This window comes from Balaenoptera physalus (assembly GCF_965194825.1).
Source record: "Balaenoptera physalus genome assembly, chromosome: 3".
In the NCBI taxonomy this organism is placed as follows: domain Eukaryota; kingdom Metazoa; phylum Chordata; class Mammalia; order Artiodactyla; family Balaenopteridae; genus Balaenoptera; species Balaenoptera physalus.
The window spans coordinates 66,601,713-66,627,242 of NC_138890.1; the positions used below are offsets into that span (position 1 = coordinate 66,601,713).

The 25,530-nt window shown below is 44.9% G+C and overlaps 1 protein-coding gene, 1 long non-coding RNA gene and 1 pseudogene across 10 annotated transcripts in view; 1 reads left to right on the forward strand and 2 right to left on the reverse strand.

Annotated features, from left to right (window-relative positions):
- The window catches only part of LOC309657420, a 1,054,509-nt gene that overhangs the window by 683,693 nt on the left and 345,286 nt on the right, over positions 1-25,530 (reverse strand). The gene's annotated exons all lie outside the window — the stretch shown is intronic.
- Positions 1-25,530, forward strand: part of FSTL4 (follistatin like 4) — a 734,694-nt gene that overhangs the window by 622,272 nt on the left and 86,892 nt on the right. The gene's annotated exons all lie outside the window — the stretch shown is intronic.
- LOC309658123 (protein SET pseudogene) lies at positions 18,025-19,595 on the reverse strand (annotated as a pseudogene). The gene has a single exon. The product of its transcript is annotated as a protein SET pseudogene (transcript).

The following is a 25,530-nucleotide window of genomic DNA, read 5'->3' on the forward strand; positions in this document are numbered from 1 at the left end:
AATCCCCTGGTGATGGGCATCAGGTTGTTCTTAGTTTTTCATTATCACAAACAATACTGCAATCAGCATCATTGGTCAAAGACATCTTTGCACATAAATACACCATCAAATAAATTCACAGAGGCTTCTGGAGGGACCTAACTTTGCAGGTGCCTGCCAGCTCCTCCAAAAGTGACAGGCTCTCGTCTCTGTATCTTATGGTTTCCAAAGTTAGGAAAAGACTAAACAGCCCACTCTCTCCTCCCTATCTTGGAATGAGGAGGCAGGCAACTGGGATTTGCACTTAGAATTTGCTCCTGAGAAGCTGGGCTACAAAGATAAGTAAACCATGTCTCTACCGCCTCCAGATTGACCTACAGAGGCCTCAGAAGTCCTTGGGTCTCTTCAGTCATCCAGGAACTCAAATGCATCAGCCCAGCTTCTCAAACCAGCTCCCGTGGCAGGCAGTGGTGGCTTACAGACTCCTGCCCCCCAAAAAGCAACAGCACAGAAAGTGGGGTAGATGGAGCTCTGAGTGTTGCCATGAAACTATCCACCAGTGAAAAGGCACAACTTTGACCAGATCCACGTTTAAAAACCCAAAGTCTTCTGCACTGTAGCCTGGTGACCTCAGAGCTCAGACCACAGCAGATGAAGCTCCAAGGAGGAGTGAATTCAGCCTCTGTTCTTGGTGAGCAGTGCTCCTTCTAAGGCCTGTTGAGTGGATTTATCCTGAGTTATCCTTATGTTCTGATTACCAACCCAGATATCTCTGACATCTAGGTTTCCAAAGTGAAGCCCTCTTTAAAGCTTGAGTTATGATCATCTGGACTTTTCAGAAATTACTGCATATTGGCTACAATTTTATTTAAGCCCATTGAACTGGTTTTGCCTTTTTTTCTTTAAATGCGAAATTGCTCACTTTCAACCCAAGGGCTGGTGCTAGTGAAAGCAAATTCCTCCCCAAGTTGCTGGCAGACACGGCACATCAATGATACTGTTCTTTCCTGCTGAGCCTGGATGTAGCCCAGACTCCTTCTCAACGCAACCAATTAGATCTGGTGCAGACACTGAACCACCCGCCACCCCTGCTGCCACAGGCACGGGAGGCTGACCAAGAAGTGAGAGGTGAAAGCTGGCGTCCCAACGTCACACCAACACCTGTGGTGCCCAGATTACACACACTTACTTTGTTTAATTTTTTAAAGTATTTTTACATTTAATTTAATTTTTTAATTAAAAACAAAAACTTAGAGGACTAATTTAGGGCTGCCAAATTTTCATTTGGCCAAGTAATGACTCGTAGCTTCTACAATTACCACAGCATCATAAAAAAAGGGTCTAAGTCAGAAAGGAAATAATTTCAGACTAAAGGAAGGGCTACTGGCAGCCTCATAGTAACAGCAAGAACATCACACACGCGCGCGCGCGCACACACACACACACACACACACACACACACACACTCACTCCTCACCGCCCTCCAGAGAAGACGTCTTCCACAGGACAGCACTGGCTCTCAGACCAGAGTTTGATCTGGTGCCACATCTGGAGGAAAACATCTGGATGCCAGGTGGACTTCCCGGCTCTGTGCAGGTGCTGGCACTGGGCCCTCACAGCATCACCCCACCCGGGTTGGGCCTGACATCTCCCTCCGCTGGTTTGGCTGGTGGAGGGGAGGGTCTCTCCGCTCCCAGCCAGACTGCTTTCATGCTGCAAACACCTGGCTTCTCAGTCATGTCAGTCCTCATCAGCTTGGGAGCAGTGCATGGGGGCAGGCGGCCGCCGAGGGAGTGGGCGGGCCAATCAGTGAGTTAGAAGGACCTGGCACCGTGACCTTTCATCTGTCATGAGAGCTCCTAGATCCTGAGACAAGCACAAAGGAGGGATGCAAGTGTTACCTGGAGGGTTAGAGCATCATTTGATTGAATGTTAGCATTTAACCTGTTGGTTTACAGATAGTTGGAAAACAAAAATGGCTTTTGAAAATACAGGTGAAGCTTCCAGAGCCTGTGATGCAATCTAGGAAGCCAAACAGCAGCTCTGATACTGTTTGGAGCCAAGTGTGGGGTGACACAGTCTGGGAATCCTTAGCACACAGCGCTTGAGGTGCACGTGAGTTGAAGTGTGGGGTGTTAGCTGTACTCCCCGGGAAAGCATCCTTCAGGAGCGGAAAGGGAAGCTGCTTGCCAGAAGGAGCCCTTGGCCCTTCACACCCCAGCCAGGCCACTGAAATGTGGAGCTTGGGGAAGTTTGCCTCCTGCGTCTAATGACCTTATTCCTGGAAGCTCCCATTCTGATCTCTAGACCCCTCCTTTGCCCCTAGCAAACCAAATTCCCCCACAGCTGGAAAGATCTAGCTGTCTCCTCAGTGTTAATGACTAATAGCTGTGATAGGCACTGTCTTTCCAGGTGAGTTTCAATTGCAAAATGACTCTTCAGTGATGGACCCATGTATCCATTGGCACGAGGGCAACACTGAGTCCTTCCCCACCCCAGGCACTGAGGCCTCACTGTGCCCTCAGTGTCTTCCTCCGAAGGACACCCACTCTGACCATCCAGGGTGTCAGGGAGAGGACCCCCCGCTCTGAGACCCTGGGCCTGTTGCTTCGCCTCATTTGCCCACGGCGTCCTCATCTGTGAGATGGGCAAATGCTCCCCTCCCGGGCCTCCCCACGGGGTGATGTGACCCTGGATGTACAAGTGTTTTGTGATAAAGTGGTGTCCTTTCTGCCACTGCTCGGTTAACCGCAGCCCCAGGATGCCCTCTCACCCGCCCTGTGGGCCTCCTGGGCGTGGGCTCAGGGAGAGGCCCTTGCAGCCACTGCAGACGTGCTGGTTTTTGACAGGCGGTGGGTCTGCAACCTTCTGACAGTTAACACCTACCTCCTTCGGCACCTGTCGATTCCGATTCCGTGCTTGCCCCGTGGCCACCTCCGAACCCGGCCCCCAGAATCTTGTTAGACTGTAGGGTGCCTGAGCCAGCTCTGTGCTCCTCCCCCTCCCCTGGTCTCTTGTCTTTCACTCCTTCCCTCCCCCTCCCCAACAGGACCTATCAAATCAAAATCACCCAGGTTTTTTCTACTGCTACTTTTCCACCTCCCAGGAGAATGGTCCTGAGAGATGGGGTCACAGAGACTCCAGGGGGAGAGGAAGTGCAAAGACGGGGTCCACCCTGCCCAGCCAGAAGGCCAGACCCTCCACCTTTGTGACTTGTGGGGACTTCAGTGCTCTCCGAGGGCATGGGGGGAGATAGGGGCATGCTTGCCCCTCTCTGGTTCCTATGGGTGTGAACAGGGTCATAACTGTTCTAAAGGCTGAGGACGCCCAGGGGGACCCAGCACCAAAGGGGAAGCCTGCTCACTGCTCTGGGCCAGCGACGCCCATGACTGCAGCTGCTGCAGGCCGACCACACCTACTCCACAAGGGGACATGCCCAGCTCCCAGGAGGCAGGGGTGGATGGTATCCTTTGTTCTCTGCTGCCAAGGACGCCCCGCGTCTTAGTGCAGGAGTGGGCAGAGGCAGGCAGCTGCCCCACTCGCTTCTCGTGGAAGGACAGAGAAACCCGGAAGCCTTGGCCCTCCTGCATTTCCCAGGCTCCGCTCACACCCAGGCATTTGTTCCACGCCATTCTTGGCTCACCATCTTCTCTCCAAGGTCAGGAACCAGCGTGGAGGGTGTCTCTGGGGGCAGGTGGTGAGGCTGGGGCTGCTACGTGGACCCTGTCCAAGCTAGGCAGGCGCACGGCTCACCAGGCGCCTACCCTCAGCTGCTCCTCAGCCGGGAGAGGGCCAGGCCTCCTGAGCCACGTACATTTTAATGGACACCTTTCACTGGCGATTGCCCCACGTGTGCAGGAGCTCATTAAAGCAGCGTTGTTTCAGGTCAGCAGGAAGCCTTTCTGCCCACGACTTGCTGGCCTGTCTGTAGAGCCGCCAGGAGAAAGGAAACTCATTTCAGCTCCCAAGGTCAGTGCCGGGGAAACGGCATTCAGCCGCCACATTGGCTGCACGTGCTGTGGTCTGTGTACCCCATGTTTGCACACAGAGGCCCCCATGCTGGGTGCATGCTCAGCATCCTGGCCAGTACTTGCTGGGCTCACGACACCCAGCCAGGAGCTGACGGGAGTGCTGTGGTCACCGGTAGTGGGGCCCTTGAACTTGGCAGCCCCAGGGCCTGCTGGGTAGTCACTGTGCCCTCACCCTTACCGAGCGCCCCATTGTGGGCCTGGGGTGTGGGGGCAACATGACTGGGACTCACAGGGCTACTGCCTGCCTTCAGGGAGAGTACCTTCTGGTTGGAGCCATCAAACAATCGATCACGTGGTGGGCGTGAAGGGGAGGGATGGGAGGCAAAATAAGGCCCTCGCTGTGTATCCCAGCCTCGCTGCTGGGGGCAGCGTGCTCACTCAGTGGCTAAACCTGAGCTCAGCTTCAGCCTCGCGGCTTCTCAGCTGTGCAGCCCTGCGCCATCCCTTCTCCTCTATGAGCCGCAGGGATAAGGCAGCACCCAGCCAGGTGGCCGTGGTGTGGAGTAACTCCCGTGGCGCCTGCGCAGAGCGGGCTTGGAAACCAAGGCTGCCATGATCCTCGCCTCGCCGTTTCCTACCTCCTTCCACGGCCCAGGCACTTCCAGCTCCCAGCAGCTCCCGCCCTTCTGTCCCTCGGTGCCTCGGCTGCCTGTTTGCTCCCTCTTCAATCGGTAAGCTTATTTTTCCTTGATTCAGTTGGCGTTTATTTGTATCGGCTGAGTGCCAGGTCCCGTGCAAGGTGCTGAGGGGGCAGCCGAAACCCAGGCGGAGAGTTCCTGCTGCCCCTAACCCTGCCTACCGCTCACCAAACGTGATATAGGGCACCCTGAGAAGGCCGTGCTTCCGACATTAAGTGCAAGAGGTGGGTGTGGCCGCAGGGGCAGCCTGGGCTGGAAGCCTCAGGAGGGTGCAGCGGGTGGAACAGGAAATGACGGGCTGCACCAGCTCTCACAAGGCTCCAGGCTTTCCCCAGGCATCAGGGTGGCTGTCCAGGACGTGGGGCAGGAGGCAGGAGGCTCTGGCCTGTGGTTATGGAAGTGGAGGACAGGCCAAGCTGAAAGGCTCGGGAAGGAGGAGGGGACCAGTCCTGGGACCGTGGGGGCGAGAGGCGGAAGGAATGAGAAAGGACGGCGCGGCAGGGCCCGGGAAGGGCGACGGGCCGGGGAAGACAAGGGGAGGAGAAGGCCAGGCTGCCGAGGGTAGAGGTCCTGTGGACGTCAGAGCACCAGTTCCACAAGAGCTCAGGGCGGCCCCAGCCAGGAGTGCCAGGGGTCTGATAGCTCCGGGCACACAGGGCCTGGCTCCCGCAGGTACTCGGCCCATGGGGTGTGGTGTGAGTGACTGTGAACGGACAGATGGATTTTCATGTTGGTGATCGCTTCCAACCATGCCACACTGGCTTAAGGAGGGAGGGCTCGGCTGGGTTCCAAGACCTTAACTCCACTCTCCTGAAGCACCGTGGGTTTAACAGAAGGAGCCTGTGGCCAGTGACTCCCATTTCTTCCCGAGGACTGCTGGGCCGGCCCACGGTCTGTCGGGGGACCGTGGTGTGTGGCGTCCATGGAGCTGAGGGCAGGTGGCAGGCCTCCTGGTATCAGGGTCATTTCTCCAACCCCAGCCTTTCCAAGATGCCTGCAGATGAGGGCTCAGGTGTGGAGAGGTGAGGTGAGATCAGAAGCAACCCGACCAGGACCTAGGAGAGTCACACATTTGGCCGTTGTCGGCTCCTCAGCAGGAACTAGTTTCTCAGAACCCTTTCCTTCCTGATGGGCCAGAGTGGAGACGGAGGTGAGGCTGGGAAGGGTCATCTTGGCACAGATGGGGTTACAGTGGGCAGGAAGGATGGCCTCCCGAGGCTGCTCCAGACAGCCAGATGTCAGTATAAAGCAAGCAGGTGGGAGATATGAAACTGGGGTCTCCATGGATGGAGAAGGCAGGACAGGGTCCTGGGGTATCTGTGCAATTTGTTTATATGCGGGGTGTTTATAGAACCCAGATGATTGTTTTATTCCAAAGAATTCTGATGCCTTTGAACTTGAACCTGAGCCAGTTTGTACAATGAGCCAAAGAGAAACTGGGCCTGGGCCCAGCACAGTTTCCTGAAATGGGCTGCATCCCAGGTGAGGCCCAAACACGTCCCCACATACCACGTGCAGGCCTCCCCATGAGAGAGCCATTTGTCACACGCTGACCTCTGCTCAGGCTATGCGTGTGTCCCCTTCCACGCGGTCACTGGGACCCCTGCGGTGGCCCAGCCTCTATGAGACTTTTCAGTTATACAGCTGTAAGGTCATTCAGTGCCACAACCGTGAGCAAAACACATGAGATCAAGATAAATCGGTCCCCATTGCCAGGGACAGGGTGCCATTGCTGCGTCCTTAGGCTTCCCCTGCCCCCTCCCCCAGCCTGGCAGAGGGACTGTGAGGGAGGGTGCGGAGGCACTGTGTTTAACTCTTCAGTTACCTTCCTCTCTTGAGGTTGAGACCCAGATTCTCTTCTGGAATTTATCATTGCCCCCTCTCCCTCTGACCCTACTGAAATGGGGTGCTAAGAAGTACACAGCAGTGTTGGGAACTACAGGGTGTTGGTCCTGCCACTGTAACTCTCTGCGCCTCGCTTTTCCCGTTCCTCCATGTGGGGACAGGCCTGTCAATTGCATGAGACCCCGGATGGCCAGCCCAACAGGGATGCTGGGCGGCCTGCCTGTCGGGCACCTCCTGCCAGCCTGTGAGTCCCTGGTAAGGGGATGACTCCCCTGCATTTGGTCTGGAGGTCAGTTCTCCGAAATTCAACCCACTAAACGCTGCATGTGTCAAGTTGTAGAGGATGTTTTAGTTTCACCTCTACTCTTGTGATCATTGGAATTTCTCTGTTTTTGAGAATTTATGCCCTGAGTACTCTCTCTGGGTCCGGGGCAAGACACATGTGGAGAGTGTGTTCAGTTTGGCTCAGGCTAAGCGGGAGCTGTGGGGATGCAGCTGGAAATAGGTGCTCGCGGGCCTTAAACACCAGGCAGAGGAGTTGGGCTCCCTCCAGAGACAGTGAACAGGGAGGTGGCCTGGAGGCAAGCTGCCTGTTGGTGGAGACATTCCCAGAGAAGAGGCTGCTGTTCTGGCCAATAATGAGGTCCTGACCGGAGCAACCTTGGAGGAGATGAAGAGAAAGGGGTGAACTCAGAGGGGAGGGGTGCAAGGGCAGTTTGGCTATAGTTGTAAAGATGGGGAGAGGTAGATGAAATTTTTGGCTCATTCATCCCTAAAATGGACCGTTCACTCAGCCAGCCTGCAGCCTCTGCGTGTGCCTCGCAGGGCAGGAGCTACGTTGTTGGATGCAGCCAGAAGCAATTTGCTGTGGGTCAAGATGTGGAGATTTCCAAACTGACAGATGGCAGTGGAGTCTTTGGGGAGGAAACGGGAGGCATTTTTCTTACCAAGATCTGTCCTTGGACAAAGCATACATTATAGCGTTCTCTCCGAGAGATAATTTAAAGAACCTACCCAAGACAAAAGAGAGAGAGAAATATCCCATAGAGGGAAAAGAGATTTCTCACATCTCAATATTTTGGTGCCATGCATCTTGCCCGACACAAGGAAGGTTTCAGCAAAGGCAACTAAGTTGGTTTCTAATGTCACAACTACGATGATCATAACACCCAATCATCTGAGGTCCCCCCTCCCCAGTCACCTCCCCGCATAGAGACCCTGCCACCCCAGGAGCAACAGGGGGTCCACCAATCCTGGTGTCAGCAGTAAAGCATGATGGCCGAGCCCCGGAGTAAGGATTGGCCTTGTCAAGCTGCGGGGAGGAACGAAGGGCCTTCTCTAGCCCCCACAATGTAACTGCCAGGACCTAGGTTGGTCTACACGGGGCTTCGTCCACATGTGCAAGCCGGCCCTGCCTAGGGAAGGGCAGTGAGAGAAAGGACCTTCACTTTCAAGGGTTAAGGATAAGTGTTTCTTAGAGCGCTCTACAAGTCACATTATTACTGTTATTTGTGGTTATTAATGTAAACGGCGGTTCCCCATGGTGCCACTACTGACATTTGGGACCAGATCATTTTTGTTGTGGGGACTCTTCTTTTTTGTGGTGCTATTTATAGTCTTTATTCTTTTTTAATTAATTTTTATTGGAGTATAGTTGATTTACAATGTTGTGTTAGTTTCTGCTGTGCAGCAAAGTGAATCAGTTATACATACACCTATATCTACTCTTTTTTTTTTTTTTTAATAATTTTTTATTTAATTTAATTTATTTATTTATGGCTGTGTTGGGTCTTCGTTTCTGTGCGAGGGCTTTCTCTAGTTGCAGCAAGTGGGGGCCACTCTTCATCGCAGTGCGTGGGGCTCTCACTACTGCGGCCTTTCTTGTTGCGGAGCACAGGCTCCAGACGCGCAGGCTCAGTAGTTGTGGCTCACGGGCCTAGTTGCTCCGCGGCATGTGGGATCTTCCCAGACCAGGGCTCGAACCCGTGTCCCCTGCATTGGCAGGCAGATTCTCAACCACTGCGCCACCAGGGAAGCCCCCACTCTTTTTTAGATTCTTTTCCCATATAGGTCATTACAGAGTACTGAGTAGAGTTCCTTGTGCTGTACAGTAGGTCCTTATTAGTTATCTACTTTTTTTTTTTAAGAGACACGAGAGCTGTGGTTTTTTGTTTTTTTTTTTTAATTTTATTTTTATTTATTTATTTTTGGCTGTGTTGGGTCTTCATTTCTGTGCGAGGGCTTTCTCCAGTAGCGGCAAGCGGGGGCCACTCTTCATCGCGGCGCGCGGGCCTCTCACTATCACGGCCTCTCTTGTTGCGGAGCACAGGCTCCAGACACGCAGGCTCAGTAGTTGTGGCTCACGGGCCCAGTTTCTCCGTGGCATGTGGGATCTTCCCAGACCAGGGCTCGAACCCGTGTCCCCTGCATTGGCAGGTGGATTCTCAACGACTGCACGACCAGGGAAGCCCTAGTTATCTATTTTATACATAGTAGTGTGTATATGTCAGTCCCAATCCCCCAATTTATCCCTCTCCCCCACTTCCCTCCTCGGTAACCATAAGTTCATTTTCTACATCTGTGACTCTATTTCTTTTTTGTAAGTAGGTTCATTTGTACCATTTTTTTAGATTCTACATATAAATGATATCATATGATATTTGTCTTTCTCTGTCTGACTTAACTTCACTCGGTCTGACAATCTCCAGTTCCATCCCTGTCTCTTCAAATGGCATTATTTCGTTCTTTTTATGGCTGAGTAATATTCCATTGCATATATGTACCACATCTTCTTGATCCATTCATCTGTCCATAGACATTTTGGTTGCTCCCATGTCTTGGCTATTGTAAATAGTGCTGCAGTGAACATTGGGGTGGATGTATCCTTTCGAACCATGGTTTTCTCTATATACATGCCCAGGAGTGGGATTGCTGGATCATATGGTAGCTCTATTTTTAGTTTCTTAAGGAACCTCCATACTGTTTTCCATAGTGGCTGCACCAATTTACATTCCCACCAACAGTGTAGGAGGGTTCCCTTTTTTCCACACCTTCTCCAGCATTTATTGCTTGTAGACGTTGATGATGACCATTCTGACTGGTGTGAGGTGATATCTCATTGTAGTTTTGATTTGCATTTTTCTAATCATTAGCTATGTTGAACATCTTTTCATGTGCCTCTTGACCATCTGTATGTCTTCTTTGGAGAAATGTCTACTTAGATCTTCCACCCAGTTTTTGATTGGGTTGTTTGGTTTGTTTATGTCTTTTTTTATATTGAGCTGCATGAGCTGTTTGTATATTTTGGAGATTAATCCTGTGTCGGTCACGTCGTTTGCAAATATTTTCTCCCATTCTATGAGTTGTCTTTTCATTTTGTTTATGGTTTCCTTTGCTGTGCAAAAGGTTTTGAGTTTAATTAGGTCCCATTTGTTTATTTTTGTCTTTATTTCCATTACTCTAGGAGACCACTCAAAAAAGATCTAGCTGCAATTTGTGTCAGAGAGTGTTCTGCCTATGTTTTCCTCTAAGAGTTTTATAGTGTCTGGCCTTACATTAGGTCTTTAATCCATTTTGAGTTTATTTTTGTGTATGGTGTTAGAGAATGTTCTAATTTCATTTTTTTACATGTAGCTGTCCAGTTTTCCCGGCACCACTTATTGAAGAGACTGTATTTCCTCCATTGTATAGTCTTGCCTCCTTTATTGTAGATTAATTGACCATAGATACATGGGTTTATTTCTGGGCTTTCTATCCTGTTCCATTGATCTATATTTCTGTTTTTGTGCTAGTACCATACTGTTTTGATGACTGTAGCTTCGTAGTTTAGTCTGAAGTCAGGAGCCTGATTCCTCCAGCTCCCTTTTTGTTTGTTTGTTTGTTTGTTTTGTTTTGTTGGGGTTTTTTCCCCCTCAAGATTGCTTTGGCTATTCAGGCTCTTTTGTGTTTCCATACAAATCGTAAAATTTTTTGTTCTAATTCTGTGAAAAAATGCTCTTGGTAATTTGATAGGGATTGCATTGAATCTGTAGATTGCTTTAGGTAGTATAGTCATTTTCACAATATTGATTATTCCAATCCAAGAACATGGTATATCTCGCCATCTGTTTGTGTCATCTCTTATTTCTTTCATCAGTATCTTATAGTTTTCAGAGGACAGGTCTTTTGTCTCCTTAGGTAGGTTTATTCCAAGGTATTTTACTCTTTTTGATGTGATGGTAAATGTGATTGTTTCTTTGATTTCTCTTTCTGATCTTTCATTGTTAGTGTATAGAAATGCAACAGATTTCTGTGTATTAATTTCATAACCTGCAACTTTACCAGATTCATTGTTGAGCTCTAGTAGTTTTCTGGTAGCATCTTTAGGATTTTCTCTGTACATATATTATCATCTGAAAACAGTGACAGTTTTACTTCTTGTTTTCCAATTTGGATTCCTTTTATTTCTTTTTCTTCTCAGATTGCTGTGACTAAGACTTCCAAAACTATGTTGAAAAAAAATGGTGAGACTGGACATCCTTATCTTGTTCCTCATCTTAGAGGAAATGCTTTCAGTTTTTCACCCTTGAGAATAATGTTTGCTGGGAGTTTACCATATATGGCCTTTATGATGTTGGGGTATGTTTTCTATGCCCACTTTCTGGAGAGTTTTTATCATAAATGGATGTTGAGTTTTGTCAAAAGTTCTTCTGCATCTACTGAGATGATCATATGGTTTTATTCTTCAGTTTGGTAATGTGGTATATCACATTGATTGATTTATGTATACTGAAGACTCCTTGCATCCCTGGGATAAATTCCACTTGATCATGCTGTATGATCCTTGTAACGTATTGTTGGATTCAATTTGCTAGTATTTTGTTGAGGATTTTTGCGTCTATATTGATCAGTGATATTGGCCGATAATTTTCTTTTTTTGTGACGTCTTTGTCTGGTTTTGGTATCAGGGTGATGGTGGCCTTGTAGAATGAGCTTGGGAGTGTTCCTTCCTCTGCAAATTTTTGGAATAGTTTGAGAAGGATAGGTGTTAGCTCTTCTCTAAATGTTTGGTAGAATTCACCTGTGAAGCCATCTGGTCCTGGACTTCTGTTTGTTGGAAGTTTTTCAATCACAGTTCCAATTTCAGTACTGGTGATTGGTCTGTTCATATTTTCTATTTCTACCTGGTCCAGTCTCGGAAGATTGTACCTTTCTAAGAATTTGTTCATTTCTTCTAGGTTGTCCATTTTATTGGCATATAATTGCTTGTAGTAGTCTCTTATGATCCTTTGTATTTCTGTGGTATCAGTTGTAACTTCTCCTTTATCATTTCTAATTTTATTTTATTTTATTATTTATTTATTTATTTTTGGCTGTGTTGGGTCTTTGTTGCTGTGCGCGGGCTTTCTCTAGTTGCAGTGAGCTGGGGCTACCCTTCGTTGTGGTGCGTGGGCTTCTCATTGTCATGGCTTCTCTTGTTGCAGAGCACGGGCTGTAGGCATGCAGGCTTCAGTAGTTGTGGCACATGGACTCAGTAGTTGTGGCTTGTGGGCTCTAGAGCTCAGGCTCAGTAGTTGTGGCACACGGGCTTAGTTGCTCTGTGGCATGTGGGGTCTTCCTGGACCAGGGCTCGAACCCGTGTCCCTTGCATTGGCAGGCAGATTCTTAACCACTGCACCACCAGGGAAGCCCCATTTCTAATTTTATTGATTTGAGTCCTCTCCCTTTTTTTCTTGATGAGTCTGGCTACAGGTTTATCAATTTTGTTTATCTTCTCAAAGAACCAACTTTTAGTTTCATTGATCTTTGCTATTTTTTTTTCATTTGTATTTCATTTATTTCTGTTCTGATCTTTATGATTTCTTTCCTTCTACTAACTTTGGGGTTTTTTGTTCTTCTTTCTCTAATTGCTTTAGGTGTAAGGTTAGGTTGTTTATTTGAGGTTTTTCTTGTTTTTTGAGATAGGATTGTGTTGCTATAAACTTCCCTCTTAGAACTGCTTTTGCTACATCCCATAGGTTTTGGGTCATCGTGTTTTCGTTGTCATTTGTCTCTAGGTATTTTTTAATTTCCTCTTTGATTTCTTCAATGATCTCTTGGTTATTTAGTAGCATATTGTTTAACTGCCATGTGTTTGTGTTCTTTACAGATGTTTTCCAATAATTGATATCTAATCTCATAGTGTTGTGGTCAGAAAAGTGCTTGATATAATTTCAGTTTTCTTAAATTTACCAAGGCTCGATTTGTGACCCAAGATGTGATCTATCCTGGAGAGTGTTCCATGTGCACTTGACAAGAATGTGTATTCTGCTGCTTTCAGATGGAATGTCCTATAAATATCAGTTAAGTCTATCTAGTCTAATGTGTCATTTAGGCTTGTGTTTCCTCATTAACTTTCTGTCTGGATGATCTATCCGTTGGTGTAAGTGGAGTGTTAATGTCCCCCACTATTATTGTGTTACTGTCGATTTCCCTTTTTATGGCTGTTTCTTCTAACTTTAGGTTTTGTTTATTCTTCTTTCTCTAGTTTCTTTAGGTGTAAGGTTAGGTTGTTTACTGGAGATTTTTCTTGTTTCCTGAGGTAAGATTGTTTTGTTATAAACTTCCCTCTTAAAACTGCTTTTGCTGTATCCCATAGGTTTTGGATTGTTGTGTCTTCATTGTCATTTGTCTCTAGGTATTTTTTTTATTTCCTCTGATTTCTTCAGCAATCCATTGGTTCTTTAGTAACATATTGCTTAGCCTCCTTGTGTTTGTGTTTTTTACAGCCTTTTTCCCTGTAATTGATTTCTAATCTCATAGCATTGTGGTCAGAAAAGATGCTTGAATTTTCTTAAATTTTGTGAGAGAGAGGGCTTTTACTTTCAAGGATTAAGGATCAGTATTTCTTTGAGGGCTGTACAAGTCACATTATTACTGTTAATTGTGGTTATTAATGTAAACCACGGTTCTCCATGGTGCCACTGCTGACATTTGGGACTAGATCATTCTTTGTTGTGGGGACTCTTAAGTGCTTTGTAGTATGTATAGCAGCATCCCTGACCTGCACCCACTAGATGCCAGTAGGAAAACACTCCCTCCCCAAGATGTGACAACTAAAGCCATCTCCAAAAATTACCAAATGTCTCCTGGGGGGCAGAATCACCCCAGGTTGTGAAGCACTAATATACACCAAACAGGCCTTTCCCCGTCTCTCACCATTGGGTGCACTTTCCTACATCTCCACCTGCACCCAGGCTCTGCCCATGCTCTGTCATGAAGCGCAGAGTCTCAACCCTGGCCAGGCCTCCACTTATTCTCTGGGAGCCCTCCACCTTCACCCACTCAGAAGCTTTTCTTCTAGAATCACCTCTTCTCTTTTTTGCATCATGAAGTTCACCCTCTCCATTCGATCGTTCCCACAGGTTTGTTTTTTAAGTTGTTGTGTTTGCACGCCAGGCTTTCCTTGGCCTTCCACCCACTATCGCATTTCTCCACTCCCCTTCCTGACAAAACTCGTCTAATGAACTCCTCCTCTGCACCTCCTGTCCTCTCTCAGCCTATTCCAAAGATGACTTCACTCCCCAGTGCTCTAATGAAACACTAGAGGTTCCAAACATTTAGTTCCTGAGTACCTTCCATGCTACCAAGCCCATGATCTCAGTTCCGGCATGACTGGAGCTGTTGGCAGCACTGGACACAGGTGACCCCTGCCCTCCCTCACGTTCCTGCCCAGGCTCATTGTGACTTCTCCTCATCCTCCCACCTCTAAACCTCAGTGGGGACCAGTACTTAGTTCTCAGATGTCTCACCTCTCTTCACACACTCCCTGGTGATCTCATTGGGTCCCATGGTTTTAAATATCACTTAGCATTGATGAATTCTAAAGCAGTATCCCTGGCATGGACCACGCTCCTGAGCCCCAGACACAAATAGCCAACTGCCTACCCCTCAATCCACCTACTGTGGGAAAAACAGAATGTGGATTTCACCCGAAATATCCGCTCTTTCTTCCTTATCCTTTCAGTAAATGGAACCAAACCCCACGCAATTTTTCTGGCCAAAGTTCTAATATTCGTGCTCGATCCTTTCCTTTCTCTCAATCCCGCCATTCAGTCAATCAACACATCTGTTGGCCCTGCCTCTAACAGTTGTCCCAGAACAGTCTGGCTCCTAACAGGTCTCCCTCCTCTGTTGCCCGCTCTGTCCACCCACCACGCAACCCCCAGCAGGCCGCCCCAGCACCGTGCACCTCTTTCAGACAGAGCCTTGGTCAGCCCACCTCCTCCCACATTTGCATGCCTCCCAAGCCAGTCATGGTGGTGCTCTCCAGTGGTTGCTTTGGGGTGAGCCCATGACACAAATCTGGCCAAGGAAACCTGAGGGGAAGTCGGGGCGTGAGGGCCTCTGGGAGAGGCTTCCTTGTCCCCACAGTTCACACTCAAGGGAGAGTCCCTCCTCTCACCCTCCGGTGCAGCGCCTAAAGCTGTGCCGCACAGCTGCACTCTGAGGGCTGCAGGGCAGGAAGCGGAGGGCCTGCAGGCCATCTTGGGACCACAGGATCAACCTACCAGGGCCTTCTCGCTATGTCGATAATAGCTTTTCCTTACTAGGCAGCGCCTTTCCCAGTCGGGGTTTTCTGTTAATGCAGCTGAAAACGTCTCAACCGATGCACAAGGTCTTTAAAAGTGTAAATCAGACCATTTTACTCTCCTGCTTAAAATCCTCCATTGGCTTCTCGTGGAATAAAACGCAAACTCCTCACCGTCGTCATGGGGCCCCTCCAGCTCAGTTCTTGACCACATGTCCAGCCTCACCTCTGACCTCTGCCCCCGGAGGCCTCCTCCCTAACTCCGTGCTGCCCTTTCCCTGCTTGTGCTCATAGCATCACACTCTGGTGAGGGAAAGGCTCCTCCAAATTCAACCCTGAACCCCCTCTGCCAAGACCCAAACCAGGCTGTCAGGGCCAACGCCCCACACTGACCTCCTCTCCTTCCAACAGTTGGACTCAGCTGAGCTCCCTGCCCCATTGATAAATACTCAGTGACCAAAGTTATGGGAGCAGAGGGGGGACACAGAGGGAGGACGCAGTCTGAACATGGCTCACCCTGGACCTGGAGGTGGTAAGCCAAGGTCCTTGGGAGCCATGTTGGAAAGGACGGAGGTCGTGAGCAATGTTTCCTTTAAGACAGAAGTTGGCAGGAGCTCCATGGGCCCTGGGAGAAGCAGAGCCCACCGCCAGGCTCAGGAACCCCTCATCAGGAGTTCATCGGAGCTGTGGTGCACTCCGGAAGTTGGAATTGAGACAAAAACAAATACACTGATGTAAGCTGTTTCCAAAATGGCCTGCTGATGCCTGTTTACAAAATGCAGCCATGACCTAGCGTCCTCAGGAGATCGGATAATTAAACAGAAAACAAGCTATATTATTCATGTTCTTGCAAGGCCCGATGGCTTCTCCCCTTTGCATGCATGAAGCATGGTCCCAGCTCAGAGAGGGCCCAGCCTGTGCTGCAGGGCAGAGGTGGAGTGAGGGGACGCATCAGGGACAGGCTCCCTGTCTGGCTTCTGCTGCTTGGTCACACCCCAGCCCCTGGACAATAGAGGATTGTGTCTGTTCCTCTTCCTCGGCTGAGACTGTGTAGTAAAAAGAGTGCCACAGTTTAGAAATCCTCTTCACCTCTTATTCACTAAAGAGAACAAGAATGTGCTTGTAATCTACATTTCAGATCACACACCTTGGGAAGGTTTAGCGGCTATCAGTCAAGACAGAGGTGGCACCTCAAGGCTGTGTGTGGGTCTCTGGACCTCCACTCCCAGCTTGCCTCACCTTAGGGAATGCCATTGTATTATGCAAGAGGATCAAGCCAGGAATGCAGGAGGGAGTCATCCTGAAACCCCTTTCCCTTGCCCCTTCATCCACATTATTTCCAAGCCTTCCTCTTCTCCCCATCTCCACAGTCACCACCTGTCTCCCCTGTGCCACTGCCTCAGCCTCCTGGATGGTCTCCCCGCATCCTCTCCTCTCTCCTAATGGTCCATTATTCCCACAATAGCCAAAGTGATCCTATTAGCATGCAAATCAGATCACAGCCCTTCTTAACTTAAAATCCTTCCCATCACTTTCCATTGCCTTAAATTAAAACTGTTCCATCTTCCCTTTAAGGAACCATGGCTCTGCCTGTTCCACCTGGCTGCATTCCGCCTCTGACTGCATCTGTGCCACACACACCTGCACTGTTCCCTGTGCTTCAGCCACACTGGCCTTCTTCAGTTCCCAGAGCACTCTAAGCCCCGTCCTACCTCAGGGCCTTTGCACGAGCTGTTTCTCTGACTAGAATGTCTTTCCGCCCATTCTTGGCCTGGCTAGTTGCTTCTCTTGTTACAGATCTCTACTTAAATATCTCCTACTCAGAAGTCTTCCACCACTGCTTGCCACTTGCATCTTTTTTTAATCAATATATATACATTTTTAATTGAAATATAGTGATTTACAATGTTGTGTTAATTTCTGCTGTACAGCAAATTGATTCAGTTATACATATATATATATATATACACTTTTTATATTCTTTTCAGTTATGGTTTATCATAGGATATTGAATATAATTCTCTGTGCTGTACAGCAGGACCGTGTTGTTTATCCATTCTATATATAAAAGTTTACATCTGCTAACCCTAACCTCCCACTCCATCCCTCCCCAACCCCCTCCCCCTTGGCAACCACCAGTCTGTTCTTTATGTCCATGATTCTGTTTCTGTTTCATAGATAGGTTCGTTTGTGTCATATTTTAGATTCCATATATAAGTGATACCATATGGTATTTGTCTTTCTCTTTCTTAATTACGTAGTATGATAATCTCTAGTTGCATCCATGTTGCTGCAAATGGCATTATTTCATTCTTTTTTATGGCTGAGTAGTATTCCATTGTATATATGTACTACATCTTCTTTATCCATTCATCCATCAATGGACATTTAGGTTGTTTCCATGTCTTGGCTGTTGTGAATAGTGCTGCTATGAACACTGGGGTGCATGTACCTTTTAGAATTATAGTTTTTTCTGGTTATATGCCCAGGAATGGGATTGCTGGATCATAGGGTAATTCTATTTTTAGTTTTCTAGGGAACCGCCGTATTGTTTTCCACAGTGGTTGCACCAACTTATGTTCCTACCAACAGTGTAGGAGGGTTCCCTTTTCTCCACATCCTCTCCAGCATTTGTTATTTGTAGACTTTTTTAATAATGGCTGTTCTGACCAGTATGAGGTGGTGGTACCTCATTGTAGTTTTGATTTGCATTTCTCTGATAATTAGTGACGTTGAGCATCTTTTTATGTGCCTATTGGCTGTTTGTATTTTTTGTGTGTGTGTGTGTACACATTTAGTTTTATTGTAACAAAGCAACTTGTACACTTTTAACGTTTAAAACTGAGCATCATCTTTCCTTTCCAGTGAAACAAAAAGAAAAATTTTAAAATAAACAGGAACAAAATTACAATAGAGAATGTCAATTGCAAATAAGATCCTACAGGTTCTGCTGATTCTCCCATCGAGTGGCAGGGCTCAAGTCATCATTAGGAGAGAATTTTATTTTAAAAGTGTCATCTTAAACTGCAAGGATGTCCGTTAAACATCACAATTAAACATGCCAAAGGAGAAGCCATGTTGTCAAAATGCCCACTTAACCCACCCAAACATCTCAAACCCACCCTTTGCTGACCTTCTATAACCCCATTTTTTTAAGTTTTTTTTTTCTTTTTTTAAACAAGAGAAAGTAGACAGATACATGTTGGTAAATGCTAACTGTCCATATTCACATAGAGACACAGTGTAATCTCTGAGCCCAATCAATATACAGAGAAAGGAGGAAAAAAGCTAGAATTCTATGCACTACTACACAGGGGCCTAGCACCCTCCAGCTTCCAGCAGAGCTAAGGGAGCAGAAGGTTTTTCTTTTTTCCCACAGAGCATGGTGGTGTTAATTCCATAAAGTTTTTGTTGAGACAGGAAGGGATAAAAATGAATCTGGAACAGAAAGGGGTAGAGATTCTTTTCCCACTGAATTCTGCTCAAGGTATTTCCCTCCAAAATAAGTTGTGAGCCATGGTATAAAGGAGAAAAGAGACCTCAAAAACAGGGCAACTGAGCACAAGAGGAGAAGGAGAAAAAAAAAAAAAAAAGACTGCAACTTGCTCCCAGGGACTGGAGAAAATTAAAAAAGGAAGGTTGGAATCCATCAGTGTTCCATTAGTCATCTTCTCCTTCATCTTCCTCTCCTTCCTCCCCCTCATCATCATCTTCATCTTCTTCACCTTCATCCTCATCCCCTTCTTCATCAATATCTTCCAATCCTTCTTCCTCTTCATCATCATCATCATCTTCTTCTCCTTCCCCTTCCTCATCATCCATGTCTGGAACCAAGTAGTACTGTAATGGATTTGGCCAAATATCATCTTTGATGACCTCTCCTAACTCATCTGCACCTGCATCAGAATGATCAGTAAACCAGGTGAAGAAGCTTTCTGGTTCCTCATGCTGTCTCTTCCTGCTGGCTTTATTCTGCGTTTGACTTGAACGTTTTGTCAAATCCTTTCCGGATTTCCATTTGATTTCAGTGGACTTTGAAGATGGATCACCACTCTCATTCAGATGAAATTCTTTGGAGAGAACTTTATTTTCAAAGTAATGGTTTTCATCAAAATAAAAATCTATTCTGTAACCTGATTTAATATCTTCAAATTCTGTCACTTCGACTCTTGTCAAATAATGCAGCGCCTCTTCATCCTCCTCCCCAAGCAATGCAGACACTTGTGGATGGTTAACAAATGTTGTTACCCAAAAATTTGGGATTTTGGCGATCAATTCCGACCTCTTCTGAAAAAATGGTTGGTGGAGTTTGTTATATTTCTGTTCTACTTTCAAAATCTCCTCACTGGCTTGTTCATTAAGTCTGTCTATTTCATTTTGTACTTCATCAATATGTTCAATTGCTTCTTGCTGTTCTTTTTCTTCCTTTGGCAAGTTCGGAGTAGCAGACGTTTCCTCTGGCCTGGAGGCAGGAGTCCGTCTTGGTTTCTTCGGTTTCTTTGCTTGGGGTGGAAGTGAAGACTGGTGTTTGGGGGCCATGCTGGGAGAAAAGCCAAGAATCCACCCAAGGGAAGAAGCTCGTACCAGGAGCTCAGAGAACTAAGGCTGCCTCAGGTGACAGGGGTTTAAATATCTGTTTGTATTTCTTCTTTGGAGAAATGTCTATTTAGGTCTTCTGCCCATTTTTCATTTGGGTTGTTTGGTTTTTTGTTATTGAGTTGTATAAGCTGCTTGTATATTAAGCTCTTCTCAGTTGCATCATTTGCAAATATTTTATCCCATTCTGTAGGTTATCTTTTCATTTTGTTTATGGTTTCCTTTGCTGTGCAAAAGCTTATAAGTTTGACTAGGTCCCATTTGTTTATTTTTGTTTTTATTTCTATTGCCTTGAGAGACTGACCTAAGAAAACATTGGTATCATTTGTCAGAGAATGTTTTGCCTATGTTCTCTTCTAGGAGTTTTATGGTGTCATGTCTTCTAAGTCTTTAAGACATTTTGAGTTTATTTTTGTGTACGGTGAGAGGGTGTTTTCTAACTCCATTGATTTACATGCGGCTGTCCAACTTTCCCAACACCACTTGCTGAAGAGACAGTCTTTTTCCCATTGTATTTTCTTGCCTCCTTCGTCGAAGATTAACTGACCATAGGTGTGTGGGTTTATTTCTGTGCTCTCCATTCTGTTCCATTGATCCATGTGTCAGTTTTTGTGCCAATACCACGCTGTTTTGATTACTGTAGCTTTGTAGTATTGTCTGAAGTCTGAGAAGGTTATGCATCCTGCTTTGTTCTTTTTCTTCAGGATTGCTTTGGCAATTCATTCTGTGTCTTTTATGGCTCCATATAAATTTTACGATTATTTCTTCTACTTCTGTGAAAAATGTCATGGATAATTTGGTAGGGATCATGTTAAATTTGTAGTTGCTTTGGGTAGTATGGCCATTTTTACATTATTAATTCTTCCAATCCAAGAGCATGGGATATCTTTCCATTTCTTTGAATCATCTTCAATTTCCTTATTAATATTTTATAGTTCTCAGTGTATAAGTCTTTCACCTCCTTGGTCAGGTTTATTCCTAAGTATTTTATTTTGGGGGGTGCTATTTTTTTTTAATGATTCCTTTAATGATCAGATTAATGAAATAAAATCTTTACAGAATTAAGCAGAGATATAATTTTCCCCTTTCACACCACTGGGATCTTTTTTTTTTTTTTAAACATCTTTATTGAAGTATAATTGCTTCACAATGGTGTGTTAGTTTCTGCTTTATAACAAAGTGAATCAGTTATACATATACATATGTTCCCATATCTCTTGCCTCTTGCATCTCCTTCCCTCCCACCCTCCCCATCCCACCCCCCAGGCGGTCACAAAGCACCGAGCTGATCTCCCTGTGCTATGTGGCTGCTTCCCACTAGCTATCTATTTTACATTTGGTAGTGAATATATGTCCATGACACTCTCTCACCCTGTCACATCTCAACTCTCCCCCTCCCCATATCCTCAAGTCCATTCTATAGTAGCTCTGTGTCTTTATTCCCATCTTGCCACTAGGTTCTTCACGACCCTTTTTTCTTCCCTTAGATTCCATATATATGTGTTAGCATACTGTATTTGTTTTTATCTTTCTGACTTACTTCACTCTGTATGACAGACTCTAACTCCATCCACCTCATTACAAATACCTCCATTTCATTTCTTTTTATGGCTGAGTAATATTCCATTATATATATGTGCCACATCTTCTTTATCCATTCATCCGATGATGGACACTTAGGTTGCTTCCATGTCCTGGCTATTGTAAATAGAGCTGCAATGAACATTTTGGTACATGACTCTTTTTGAATTATGGTTTTCTCAGGGTATATGCCCAGTAGTGGGATTGCTGGGTCGTATGGTAGTTCTATTTTTAGTTTTTTAAGGAACCTCCATACCGTTCTCCATAGTGGCTGTATCAATTTACATTCCCACCAGCAGTGCAAGAGTGTTCCCTTTTCTCCACACCTTCTCCAGCATTTATTGTTTGTAGATTTTTTGATGATGGCCATTCTGATGGGTGTGAGATGATACCTCATTGTAGTTTTGATTTGCATTTCTCTAATGATTAATGATTTTGAGCATTCTTTCATGTGTTTGTTGGCAATCTGTATATCTTCTTTGGAGAAATGTCTGTTTAGGTCTTCTGCCCATTTTTGGATTGGGTTGTTTGTTTTTTTGTTATTGACTTGCATGAGCTGCTTGTAAATCTTGGAGATTAATCCTTTGTCAGTTGCTTCATTTGCAAATATTTTCTCCCATTCTGAGGGTTGTCTTTTTGTCTTGTTTATGGTTTCTTTTGCTGTGCAAAAGCTTTTAAATTTCATTAGGTCCCATTTGTTTATTTGTGTTTTTATTTCCATTTCTCTAGGAGGTGGGTCAAAAAGGATCTTTCTGTGATTTATGTCATAGAGTGTTCTGCCTATGTTTTCCTCTAAGAGTTTGATAGTGTCTGGCTTTATACTTAGGTCTTTAATCCATTTTGAGTTTATTTTTGTGTATGGTGTCAGGGAGTGTTCTAATTTCATACTTTTACATGTACCTGTCCGGTTTTCCCGGCACCACTTATTGAAGAGGCTGTCTTTTCTCCACTGTATATGCTTGCCTCCTTTATCAAAGATAAGGTGACCATATGTGTGTGGGTTTATCTCTGGGCTTTCTATCCTGTTCCATTGATCTATATTTCTGTTTTTGTGCCAGTACCAAACGGTCTTGATTACTGTAGCTTTGTAATATAGTCTGAAGTCAGAGAGCCTGTTTCCTCCAGCTCCATTTTTCGTTCTCAAGATTGCTTTGGCTATTCGGGGTCTTTTGTGTCTCCATACAAATTGTGAAATTTTTTGTTCTAGTTCTGTGAAAAATGCCAGTGGTAGTTTGATAGGGATTGCATTGAATCTGTAGATTGCTGTGGGTAGTAGAGTCATTTTCACAATGTTGATTCTTCCAATCCAAGAACATGGTATATCTCTCCATCTATTTGTATCATCTTTAATTTCTTTCATCAGTGTCCTATAATTTTCTGCATACAGGTCTTTTGTCTCCTTAGGTAGGTTTATTCCTAGATATTTTATTCTTTTTGTTGCAATGGTAAATGGGAGTGTTTTCTTAATTTCACTTTCAGATTTTTCATCATTAGTATATAGGAATGCAAGAGATTTCTGCGCATTAATTTTGTATCCTGCTACTTTACCAAATTCATTGACTAGCTCTAGTAGTTTTCTGGTAGCAGTTTTAGGATTCTCTATGTATAGTATCATGTCATCTGCAAATAGTGACAGCTTTACTTCTTCTTTTCCGATTTGGATTCCTTTTATTTCTTTGTCTTCTCTGATTGCTGTGGCTAACACTTCCAAAACTATGTTGAATAATAGCGGTGAGAGTGGGCAACCTTGTCTTGTTCCTGATCTTAGTGGAAATGGTTTCAGTTTTTCACCATTGAGGACAATGTTGGCTGTGGGTTTGTCATATATGGCCTTTATTATGTTGAGGAAAGTTCCCTCTATGCCTACTTTCTGCAGGGCTTTTATCATAAATGGGTGTTGAATTCTGTCGAAAGCTTTCTCTGCATCTATTGATATGATCATATGGTTTTTCTCCTTCAATTTGTTAATATGATGTATCACGTTGATTGATTTGCGTATATTGAAGAATCCTTGCATTCCTGGAATAAACCCCACTTGATCATGGTGTATGATCCTTTTAATGTGCTGTTGGATTCTGTTTGCTAGTATTTTGTTGAGGATTTTTGCATCTATGTTCATCAGTGATATTGGCCTGTAGTTTTCTTTCTTTGTGACATCTTTGTCTGGTTTTGGTATCAGGGTGATGGTGGCCTCGTAGAATGAGTTTGGGAGTGTTCCTCCCTCTGCAATATTTTGGAAGAGTTTGAGAAGGATAGGTGTTAGCTCTTCTCTAAATGTTTGATAGAATTCGCCTGTGAAGCCATCTGGTCCTGGGCTTTTGTTTGTTGGAAGATTTTTAATCACAGTTTCAATTTCAGTGCTTGTGATTGGTCTGTTCATATTTTCTATTTCTTCCTGGTTCAGTCTCAGAAGGTTGTGCATTTCTAAGAATCTGTCCATTTCTTCCAGGTTGTCCATTTTATTGGCATAGAGTTGCTTGTAGTAATCTCTCATGATCATTTGTATTTCTGCAGTGTCAGTGGTTACTTCTCCTTTTTTGTTTCTAATTCTATTGATTTGACTCTTCTCCCTTTTTCTCTTGATGAGTCTGGCTAATGGTTTATCAATTTTGTTTATCTTCTCAAAGAACCAGCTTTTAGTTTCATTGATTTTTGCTAATGTTTCCTTCATATCTTTTCCATTTATTTCTGATCTGATCTTTATGATTTCTTTCCTTCTGCTAGCTTTGGGGTTTTTTTGCTCTTCTTTCTCTAATTGCTTTAGGTGCAAGGTTAGGTTGTTTATTTGAGATGTTTCCTGTTTCTTGATGTAGGCTTGTATTGCTATAAACTTCCCTCTTAACACTGCTTTTGCTGCATCCCATAGGTTTTGGGTCGTCGTGTCTCCATTGTCATTTGTTTCTAAGTATTTTTTGATTTCCCCTTTGATTTCTTCAGTGATCACTTCGTTATTAAGTAGTGTATTGTGTAGCCTCCATGTGTTTGTATTTTTTACAGATCTTTTCCTGTAATTGATATCTAGTCTCATAACGTTGTGGTCAGAAAAGATACTTGATACGATTTCAATTTTCTTAAATTTACCAAGGCTTGATTTGTGACCCAAGATATGATCTATCCTGGAGAATGTTCCATGCGTACTTGAGAAAAATGTGTATTCTGTTGTTTTTGGGTGGAATGTCCTATAAATATCAATTAAGTCCATCTTGTTTAATGTATCATTTAAAGCTTGTGTTTCTTTATTTATTTTCATTTTGGATGATCTGTCCATTGGTGAAAGTGGGGTGTTAAAGTCCCCTACTATGATTGTGTTACTGTCGATTTCCCCTTTTATGGCTGTTAGTATTTGCCTTATGTATTGAGGTGCTCCTATGTTGGGTGCATAAATATTTACAGTTGTTATATCTTCCTCTTGGATTGATCCCTTGATCATTATATAGTGTCCTTCTTTGTCTCTTGTAATAGTCTTTATTTTAAAGTCTATTTTGTCTGATATGAGAATTGCTACTCCAGCTTTCTTTTGATTTCCATTTGCATGGAATATCTTTTTCCATCCCCTCACTTTCAGTCTGTAAGTGTCTCTAGGTCTGAAGTGGGTCTCTTGTAGACAGCATATATATGGGTCTTGTTTTTGTATCCATTCAGCCAGTCTGTGTCTTTTGGTGGGAGCATTTAATCCATTTACATTTAAGGTAATTATCGATATGTATGTTCCTATTCCCATTTTCTTAAATATTTTGGGTTTGTTATTGTAGGTGTTTTCCTTCTCTTGTGTTTCTTGCCTAGAGAAGTTCCTTTAGCATTTGTTGTAAAGCTGGTTTGGTGGTGCTGAACTCTCTCAGCTTTTGCTTTGTCTGTAAAGGTTTTAATTTCTCCATCAAATCTGAATGAGATCGTTGCTGGGTAGAGTAACCTTGGTTGTAGGTTTTTCTCCTTCATGACTTTAAATATATCCTGCCACTCCCTTCTGGCTTGCAGAGTTTCTGCTGAAAGATCAGTTGTTAACCTTATGAGGATTCCCTTGTGTGTTATTTGTTGTTTTTCCCTTGCTGCTTTTAATATGTTTTCTTTATATTTATTTTTTGATAGTTTGATTAATATGTGTCTTGGCGTGTTTCTCCTTGGATTTAACCTGTATGGGACTCTCTGTGCTTCCAGGACTTGATTAACTATTTCCTTTCCCATATTAGGGAAGTTTTCAACTATAATCTCTTCAAATATTTTCTCAGTCCCTTTCTTTTTCTCTTCTTCTTCTGGGACCCCTATAATTCGAATGTTGGTGCGTTTAATGTTGTCCCAGAGGTCTCTGAGACTG